We start from the raw sequence: 11,446 nt of genomic DNA on the forward strand, positions 1-11,446 counted from the left end.
ACTAAAAAATGGCCATCTAGCCCTTTTTGCAACCAATTTGGTGGAAAACTGAAGAAGCTATGACTTCTCCTAGTTCTCCCACTATTAGTTCCACAAATTACTCCATATCCGATAAGAACCACAATTTCTCTCCAAAAATCCGCTAACCGAGAGAGAATTTTGTCGAGCAGCGGGACATAATCTATTGGCATCGACGACATCGCAAATCGCAATCGATGGTGTCCTGTGGGCTTATGGTCTGTGAACAAGGCAAAAATGTGTGATTGCAATTTTGGAAGACCCAACGAGACTTTAAACTGCAGGCTATAAATGTCTCACACCAGGGATATCGCAATCAACAGAAAAAATTGACGACCTTATACATATGCGGGACTTGTCCACCGTGTTACGATGCGTGATTGTGATCGCATCATAGCCCGATACGTATCAGGGGCTGATTTTGTAAACCTCCCTGACTGCCTTATAGCATTGCACCCTTCCCTACACAGGGGCCAATTTCTAACGTTAATATGTCTGTGATTGTGATTTGTGACATGTGGGGGCCAATGGCATCTTACCACTTGGCACCTCCTCATTCGTTGAAGGACCTTGCCACATCATCCAATCCTGCCATGTAAGGAAGTCAAATCTAAGATTTGACTTACTCTAATTTCTGCATACGAGCTTGGATTTAAGTGTCATTCACACCATTGGAATTAGAATGACAAGCTCTTTGAACTGAAGCTAATTTTAACAAAATTTTGACACTTTGGTTTTTGATCATAATTTTGAGCACCTCAGCGCAACATTGAAAGGAATATCTGATACAGTGGTAGATATTGGAAAACTACTCGACGATACGATGGAGATTTGGACCTCACTGTAGGAGGATCCAAATGTCCTAAAGATTGAGGAGGACTACAGGCCAAGCAGAAGCGGTGCGATGAGATCCTGGAAGCTATGAAGACCTTACCAATCTTGCAGAGGCCTGCCAACATTACTGAAGGGAAGAACATCTAGGTGAAAATAGATGGTCTTCAAAGGAAAGCATAGATCTTGCAGGAGAGGACTCTATCATGGCAAGAGGAAGCCCTGCAAATTTTGCAGGAAATGGACGAGAGGTTAAAGGAATTGAAAAGAAGGGAAGTAGAAATATTGCAAAAGACTGCTAGCCCTAACACAGAAGCTTTGTTGAAGGAGGTGTGCTATGAAGAAAAATTGATGGCAAAAATGGTCCAACAGTACAATGGGATCGCAACAAATATCAAGGGCGCCAAAGCTGAGTGACTTAGGACGAGTCACAAGTGAGTGTTGGGGGCCTATTGGGCATGGCCCAACTTGGTCCAAGTTTTGGGTAAAATACTTCGTAGAAGGAGTAGATCACACGGAGCTCACAAATATACATTCATCTGTGGTATTTTAAGGCTTTGGGGATGGAACAAAGCCCTTATTTTGTAACAGGTATCGGGTATTAAATTATGTTTTGTCAAATCCGTGGTATTTGGACCATGGTATTGTAGTAGGAAAGCCTATATAAAGATGTAATGTTTGATAGCTAAGAGAGACGAAAAAATTGATCGCTAGATTATTTGTACCTTTTCTGTCCTTAGTTTGTATTTTGGGGGAAGGCTCCATAGTTGAGTGCACAAAAGCCTTGAATATTCTATAGATGAGTGTGCAAACCACCTACAGTTGGGTGCACAAGTCAGAGAAGAAATTGTAATTGAAGATCATTTTAATAAAGAAGAATTTTTGGCGAAGTACTATATCTCTTATGTGTGTATTGTCTACTATTATGTATTTGGTTATGCATGATTTTCACTGAATTATGTGAAGAAATCTAAGATATATTATTATTTGTTAAAGTTTATGGGTTTAATGGGAATATGTTAGATTAATAAACTATGCAAAGTTCTTATGCATGCGAATTTATAAGATCAATATAAAGTAGAAGTAAATACACAATGCCACTGTGCAGATATCCCTCTGGTTTCAAAATCCTAGTTCTGCAGCCTCCCATGACTGCTTTGGGTGAGACTACGATATGCTTGCAGGTTGTTGCCAGAAAGGCCAGTAGTTGAGGGTTTTGTTGGTGCACAACACATTCTGAACCGAGGTCAAGCCCCCTCAAACCAATAGTCCCCAAGCCTACCAAAAACTCCTTCCAAAACCTGGAAGTGAACTTAGCATCTCTGTCTTATATGATCTTCTTGGGAAAACCATGCAACATCACTATCTACCTGATGAAGATCTGAACTACCTCACTATCTGAATTAGTAGACTTCACTACAATGAAGTGAGTTACATTGCTCATCTTGTCAAATACAACCATGATGGAATTATGTTGCTTCATTTTCCTTGGAAAACATGTAATGATGTCCATGGAAATGACCTCCCATTTCCATTTTTTAATGAAAAGAGGCTGCAACAAACCAGCTAGATGCTTGCATTCAACTTTCAGCTGCTGACAGTCTAAGCATCTTGCAACAAACTCAACCACCTCTTTCTTCAAGTTTAGCCAATAGTAGAACTTCTTAACAACTGTCAAAGTCTTCTCATATCCTGAGTGTCGCTTCTTAAGCTCACAACTATCTGAGACATAAATCATGTTCCTGAATCTCACCAAGCCATTTGTTGTGAGGCGATACTCCTCATCCCTATCACCTTCACCCTGCTATAACCTCTACTTCAGCTATTGGTACCTCTCATCTTGTTTCCTTACATGAAAGATCTTCTCTTTCATATCTGTGCCATAAGATCTCATAGCTGAAATATGATTCACCTGCACTCTGCTACTCAGAGCATCTGCAACTCAGTTCTCAATGCCCTTAATGTACTTGATCTCAAAGTCAAACTCATTGAGGGTATCCAACCATCTAGATTTCCTGGAATTTAGATTAGGTTGGTCAAATAAGTACCTCAGCCCATTATGATCACTCATCAAGACAAACCTCATACCAAAGAGATAATGTCTCCACATATTCAATGGACGAATGATAGCTTCCAACTCAAGATCATGAGTCATATAGTTCTTCTCATGCTAATTCAACTTCATTTATTCATAACATACCACTTGCCCTTCCTGCATCATGACCCCACCAAGTCCTTCCTTGCAAGCATCTATACATACCACAAGATCCTTATCAGGATCTGCAATCTTCAAAACTGGAGCATTCATAAGAAAATGATTCAACTCCTCAAAACTAGTTGTGCACTCCTTAGTCCATTCAAACTTCTTCCCTTGTCTTTGCAAATATGCAATAGGATAGCCAATCCTTGAGTAGTTCCTAATGAACCTCTTGTAGTAACTTGCTAATCCCATGAATGATATTACCTCATCCACATTCCGAGGAGTTGGCCACTCCATGATAGCTTTGACCTTTTCTAGGTCCACTTCTATCCCCTCCTCGGAAACAATATGTCCCAAGTAGTGAATCTGAGACTCAAAGAAACTACCCTTTTTAAGTTTGGCATACAACTAATTCTCTCTCAACAACCTCAACATTTCTATCAGGTGCTCTGCATGCTCCCCCTCATTCTTGGAGTATATCAATATATCATCAATAAACACTATCACAAACTTGTCCAGGTAAGGATGCAACACATTGTTCATTAAACACATGAAGGTGGCTAGAGCATTAGTAGGACCAAAAGGAACCACCACAAACTCATAATGTCAATACCTCTTATGGAATGTAGTCTTGTAGATGTCTTCTTATTTGATTTGCACCTGATAATATCCCAATCTTAGATCAATCTTCAAAAACATTGCAACATTGTTCAAATGATTAAACAAGTCATATATCTATGACAATGGATACCTGTTCTTAATAGTAACTTTATTTAGCTACTTGTAATAAATGCACAATATGAGAGTACCATCCTTCTTTCTTAAAAATAATACCTGTGCACCCCAAAGTGATACACTTGGCATTATGTATCTTTTATCAAAAGTTTCTTTAAGCTGCAACTTCATCTCCATGAACTTCGGAGTGCTCATCCATTAAGGTGCCTTAGATGTTGGTGCTTCTCTTGGCATCAACTCAATAGATAAATCCACTTCCCTATGAGGTGGTAGCTTTGAAATCTCTGAAGGAAACACATCTTGAAACTGCTACAAAATAGGGTACCTCTTTAGGACTTCCTCATCTTCAACGTCTTTCTCTTTATCACTAGAAATATGCACTATAAATAACAAGCATCCTTTCTCATGGTTATGCTATTCTTGCATAGTTGTAACCATTCTCATTGATGTAGGCTTCTTCTTTCCCTACAATATTCTCCTTTCCCCATCATCATCTAGGCACTCAATATCCTTGTCATAGCAATCCACTTTAGTCCTATGAATGAATAGTTAGTCCATGCCCAAAATCATATTGTATGAACCCAAAGGAATGACATTTAGATGTGCTAATGTAGGCATACCATTAAGCTCAAATACACAATATCTCACCCAATGATGAACTCTTCTCTTGGTCCTTATAGCCAGCTGCACCAACCAATATTATGCATGCACTTCTTTATTCAAGAAACACTTATCCACCAGGTCAGGACTGATATAACTATAATTAGATATAGGATCAATCAAAATAGAAACAACTTGATCATAAAGCTTACCTTCCATATCGATAATGGATTCCCGATGATCTGCCTGCCTGTTATCCCCCACTGCATAAATCTAAGGAATACTATGACCACCATCTCCAACTATCTGTGCCTCCTAGGAACTATAAATCTAAGGCCTTCCACCATGATGTGATGTACTGTACTTCATATGCCCTGAAGACACCTTCTGCAAAATACCCATAAAAATAGTCCTTTTTCCATTAGCGCGGTTCCACTGTGTATCACTCGCGCCAATGGGGGAAATCCTCCAAAGACAGTGCGCCAGCTGGCGCTCTGTCTCAGAGTCGCACTCACGCTAGCCCAGTTGGGTAAAGTTTTTAACAAACCAACTTACGAAGGTTCTTCCTAACCCACTCATGAACTGAATCTATATTGAGTTGGGTCAGTTTGGCTTCGAATCTCCATAGGAGGGAAGTAGTTCTCCACCTCTCATGGAAGCTTCTTAGTGATAAAGCCAATCCCATGAATCTTGTGGATGACCCTAACTCCTTCTCCTCTATCTATAAAAGCTTGTCCTTTTTCCTTTGACAAGTTAGAGTCTCCAAGTTCCAAATTCTAAGTCTCAAAGTCTGAGAATTGCCAAGTTCATGCTACAAGGAGCCTTATTCATTCCCATGAGGCTAAATCTTAAGTGAGGAGATTCTTGTCCAAGTAATCAAGGAGAGAGAGGCTTGTTCCCCATTCCCAACAAGCTTTGTAAGGCATGTGTTGCTGATCACCCAGCCAAAGGAGGATTTGACGTCAGAACTATGGTTGTATTCTTCTTTGTTGTTTATCAATAATAGACGACTATCATTATGGTTCCACTCTTGTTATTGTTTGTGATGATGTTGAGTTATATCCTTTCTGACTGATATATAGTTGCATCTATTGGATTTTATGCTTGTATTTGTGTCATTCTTTGCATGTGCAGGTGTCCGTTCATGAGGATCGTGGGGATTGTGACCGGCCAGAGCAAAGGAACGGGAGCGACGACTCTTCTACAAATATTAGCGTTGGAATCCAGGTAGGCCCTCATCATCGGTCTTTGATTTGCAATTAGGAACCTGCGTGTTGGCGTTGTTTGATTGTTGCTAGACCCCATTTGGGCTAGTAGGGATCGCCTCTGTCCGCAGAGGGGATTTACCTTCACAACAGTCCGCACCTGCTGTGAAGGCAAGGTGCTTACCCACGCACTGTCTCTAAAAAAGAGGGTGTGTACCCCGTGCAAAGGTTTTTAAACATAACAAACTCAAATTTCACCCAAAAATTTCAATTTTACATATTCTAATTCACCTTTTTGTTGAATGAAGAGTATACATCATGCTTGATTGGCGAGAACGGGAGCATGAGGACGTAGATCTTGCTGCGATAAATCATCAACCTTCGATTGATGCATTGAAGACATGCGACTTATACAAATTCTGGGCCATACCTGGCATGAGGGCCCAGGTGGACTTCTTGCAGTGGCTGGTAGACAGGTGGAGCATACAGGACCAGTGCTTCTTCATTGGTGGCCACCAGCTCGAAATGGAGCCGGCAGATATATACTTTTTGATTGGTTTGCCTAAGAGAGGTGAAAACTTGACTCTATTCGGGACTAGGCCAGGTGGGCAGTCTGTCGATAGCCTCCTGCTAGAGTTCTGCAACAACCAAACTAGAGACAAAGGGATAGATATCAAAACCATATCCCTTCCTGAACTCAAGGTAATAGCGTTTACTGCTACTAGGCTCTGCGGGAGTGCAGCACTACATGTAGCCACTGGATCCCAAATGCGGATGGCAGTTGACTGCTTCCAAGGCACCATCTTCAACTGGTGCAATGCTGTGTTGGCTAATATAAAAGGCCAACTGACTAGATCCAAGAACAGACAACTGAAGACCTTTGGATATGGTGCTTTAGTCGTGAGCTTTGGTCTGGAGAGGGTCCCAATGTTGGTCTCATAGCACCTCACTGTTGGAGCTGGACTTCCTCGAGAGCCCAAACTGATGCGATGGGTTGCAGTTATGGCCCGTCATCCTGAGGAGGGGACAGAGGTCGTTCGATTCACTCCTGAGTATTTCCATTGGTTGGAAAACCATGTTTTTTATATTCAAGACTTTCCTTATGCTGGGGTAGATTTTTGCGGTGACCTAGACATGGCTCTTCCACAAGGAGAGCAATGGGATGACTTAGGTAAAATCATTTTCAACATTTTTCTAATTTTTTTTTTTTTTTTTGTTTTTATCTCGTCCCAAAATTGATAGTAAAAGTTCCAAATGCAGATGTAGGTCCACGGTGACCAGCCGCTCTCCGTCCTTACGAGAATAAACGACCAGCTACAGCGGCACCAGCCCCACAGGACGAATCAGCAGAGACCTTGTCCGAATTGGAGAGCCATCTAGAGCGTTTGACAAGAGACATTCCGGAGACCGGCATAGATGACATTCCTCTTTGACTACAGCGCTATGTGATTGGGGTCCCAGGACCTTTCAAGAGGTTCCTTTGTAAGGTGGCCCGTACAATGGTTTCTTATCGAGATCATCACAGTGATAGGATGATCGCTTATTGTAGACACATATGACATTTTTGCTTTTTGTACTATCATTTTTGCCGATCATAAAGTGTTTTTCAACATATGATCGAGGACGATGTATATTTTGACACACTCCTATATTATACTATATCACTATTACCGGCTTATCTTGTAAGACATGTTATGGAATGTTTTTAAATTTATTTGTATGATTATTGCAAATGTCTACTTAACATTCGAGAAGCAATTGCATCTGCTAATGTATTTAAATATCTTGGAATATGCTGATATTCAATATAATCAAATTCACGTTCCAAGAGATGCACTCTCAAAAATAATCTCAATAAAACTGGATTTCTATTGGCATATACTCTATTAAGTTGTAATACAACGAGTTCAGAATCTAACCTCACTATCAAACTCCGAATCCCAAATGAAATAGATTCAGATAATAACTCAATCACTGCACTATACTCGACAATGTTGTTCGTTGTTTGACCGAGGCTTACCCCATGCATAGATACCAACTCGTCAGAGGGCGAATAGATAACCCAAGTTGCGGAAGAAATGTTCCATGTATTACGACAAGCACCATCAGCAAAACCAATGTATGTTTGGAGAGGCGTCGACATCTGCAATATCAAGAGTAAAACCAAGATAAGCAGGAATAATGACGAAAAACACTCTCTAAGCTAAGCACACTTTTTAAACTAAAACACACCAGCTAGAAAGAAAACTAACCTAACTAAAAATCTCCACCCATTTTTAAGCATAATACCTCTTTAGGTAAAGACCATTTCTGGGTTTACCTAAAGAGACCCCGTCAAAGTCTACCAATTCATAGGCTCCTTTTGCCAGCTTTCGCTTGACAACATAAGGACCATGCCACATAGGTACGAATTTTCCAGCACCTAATTTATCATTTGCTTGATCGTACAATAAGACTAGGTCTCCTTCCGAAAAATTTCGAGGAGTAACATTTCGATCATACTGAGATTTAATACGTTTAGCATGAGTTTCGATCGCTAATGCCGCATCACGTCGATTCTCATCTAGCTGAGCCAATTATAACAAACGTCTTTCCTCTTCGGAAGTGGCTGGAAGTAACTCGATGGCCATTTGCAATGACGGGATTTTGCATTCAATGGGTAACACAACTTATAGACCATAAACTAGTTGGAAAGGAGTGAACCCTGTTGACGTTTTTACTGAGGTTCGATACGCCCAAAGCACTGAAAATAGCATGTTATGCCAATTCGACCTATGAATCCCAATGATTCGTCGGATCATGATGACTAGAACTTTGTTGATGGCTTCAACCATACCATTAGCTTGTGGATAATATGGAGTTGAACTATCGTGACACAAGCCAAGTTGGCATGTAAGTTCAGTCATCATAACGTTTCGAAAATGACGCCCATGATCAGTGATAATCACTTGTGGAACACCAAACCTAGCAATTATATGATTGAACAAAAAAATCGTAGCTGTTTTGCCGTCTGCCTCAAATGTAAGCATCGCCTCGGCCCACTTGGTAAAATAATCTACAGCAAGGATGATATACGCATGCCCCCCGGCCGAGTGAGGGTTACATGTAATAAAATCGATACCGCATTTTGCAAAAGGACCGACGACAATTATAGGATGGAGAGGAGCAGGTGGATCGCACATCTTTCGATAAAAAATTTGGCAGTTGTGGCATTTTCGGACCGCGTTAATACAATCTTTAAACAAAGAGGGCCAAAAGTAGCCAACGCGCAATATCTTTTGGGCTGTGGCATACGCAGACATATGACTGCCACACGCTCCAGAGTGACAGTCATTCATAACCCTTTCAACTTCCTTATGAGTTAAACAACGTCGAAAAATAGAGTTCGCGCCACGACGATAAAGAGTATCTCCAATAATTATGAATTATTGGGACTGGAATCGTATTTTTCGACGTTCTGACCTTGAAATTTCGAGTCGAAAGGATTGGGTCTGGAGATAAACAATGATATCCCCATACCATGGATCTAAAGTGCTGATTAGAAACAAGGATTCGTCCGCAATGGGCTCCTTCGCCATAGTTTCCGTGTCAGCATGCGGGAAGTCACACATTAACTCCGCAAAAACTAAAGGTTTCTTCGACTTAGACTTTTCAAATTCTGAGTTGAACTCCTGCAGGATGACAATCCATTTGGAGTACTTGCCCCCTAACAATTACTTGGTCAAAATATAGATCATAGGGTTGCAATAAAAAATTACTGTAGTTTTACGTAGTAAAAAGTAATGACGAAAACGTTGGACAGCTTGAACAGCTGCCAATGCCAATTTCTCCACATGTGAGTATTTTAGCTCAGTTGGATTTAAAGTTTGACTAAGGTAATATATCACATGTTCAGTACCGAATTCATCTTCTTGAACTAACACCATTCCAATGGTGGAATGGGAGGCGACGAGATACAAGAAGTAGTCCTGGTTGTAGTTGGGAGGATGCAATAACGGTGCATGGGTCAATGCGTGTTTTAGTGCATCAAAAGATTTATTAGCTATCTCATCCCAAAAGAATGGAGTATTCTGTTTCAACAACCGGGTAAAACCTTTTGTGATCTCGGCGTAGTTAGGAATGAATCGACGTAAAAAGTTTGCTTTCCCTTGCAAACTTTGGAGTTGGCAAAGACTCGAAGGAGGAGGCAATTTGATAATAGCTTCAACCTTCGAGGGATCGACATGAATGCCGGCTTTCGAAACAACAAACCCCAGTAACCGACCCATTTCTATATAGAAAACACACTTGTGTGGATTCAACCTAATCCGATAATGCCTACACCTCATAAAGATTGCTCGTAAATGGATGAGATGATCAACTCGATGTAATGAATGAGCAGGCAAATCATCGAGATAGGGTTGCACAATGTGCTTGATGTCATGAAACGCGTAAGACATGGCCCTTTGAAAAGTTGCCCCAGTGTTCTTGAGCCCAAAAGGTAATTTGCAATAAGCAAATGTCCCCCATGGACAAATGAAAGCCGTTTTTGGTTGATCAGCATGTAGAATATTGATTTGATTGTATCCGGAAAAACCATCCATGAAGGAGAATATTTCACTGCTGGCACAATCATCGATGATTTGATCGATATAGGGAGTTGGGTAATTGCCTTTTGGACAGGCTCGATTAATGTCCCTATAATCGATACATATTCTTATTGTCCCTTGCTTTTTGTTAACAGGAACAATATTCGATACCCAATCTGTTAAAGGAATCGGATAAATGAAACCTGCTTTGAGTAATTTTTCAACTTCTGCTTTAATAGCAGCAGCTTTTCGCGGGTGGATCTGACGCAAACGTTGTCGGATGGGTTTAGCATCTGGGTAAGTTTTGATTTCATGAACAACAATTGCTGGGTCAATTCCTAGCATTTCCTCGTATGACCAGGCAAACACGTCGCAAAATTCTTGAAATAGGGCCTTATATGTTTGAATTTCATCTTCCGTACAGGAGGCACCTATATGAATGTTTTCAACAATTCCAGGCTTAACCAAAATATCAATAGGAATAGTTCGAAAAATGTTTCCCAAATTTAACTCTGAATCAAGATTTTTCATTGGATTCTGAGGTTCCTTGACATATTCAGTCATAAAAATAGATGAAAAATCATTTTCAAAACAATCACTCTCGGGTAAAAACGAAGATCTATGATGAAGATCTTCCCATGGTAAATCATCGACACATAGGATTTCACAAATTTGCTCATCAGTGTGAACAAGTTCGGAAAACGTTGTTGAATCCGAGTTTGATGTTGAAAGTGATTCCTCATGGACCACATTCATTAAGTCAATTTTTGTTGAAGATGGGTCGGTAAATGACTGCACGGCCTGATAAGCAATTTCATATGGACTCAAAGGCATAACATCACCAAATGAGTCTATCTCAGATTCGGAAGGTACGATCCAAGGATCATCATAAACAATAGTGTCTGATGAAATCATATGAATAGTTGCAGTAGAAGATGATGCGTTGATAGGAGGAAAAGGAAAAGTTCCCAGTAAACCAGAATCTATAACTAGTCCTATTCCAACATCCTTATACGGGATAGTTGTTTTGCTGACATGCTGAATACTTTCAGAAGAGGCTAGGTCAGATGAAAAGTAAGTCAGCTGGTCTATAGTTACGATCTTTCCATTATGAGGGAACTTTATAAGCTGAAAGACCGATGAAACAACAACTGTCATAGCGTAAGACCAACTACGACCCAAGAGAAGGTTGTAATCTAGAGGGGCATCAACCACCTCCACATCTAGATTAACAGTTTTGCCTTCAACCCCTATAGGTAGATCCTGTAGAATGCCAAAAGGATGAAATC

The sequence above is a fragment of the Pinus tabuliformis genome, chromosome 8, assembly GCF_031772625.1.
Source record: "Pinus tabuliformis cultivar Carrire ecotype Pingquan chromosome 8, CPIR1, whole genome shotgun sequence".
Taxonomy (NCBI): Eukaryota; Viridiplantae; Streptophyta; class Pinopsida; order Pinales; family Pinaceae; genus Pinus; species Pinus tabuliformis.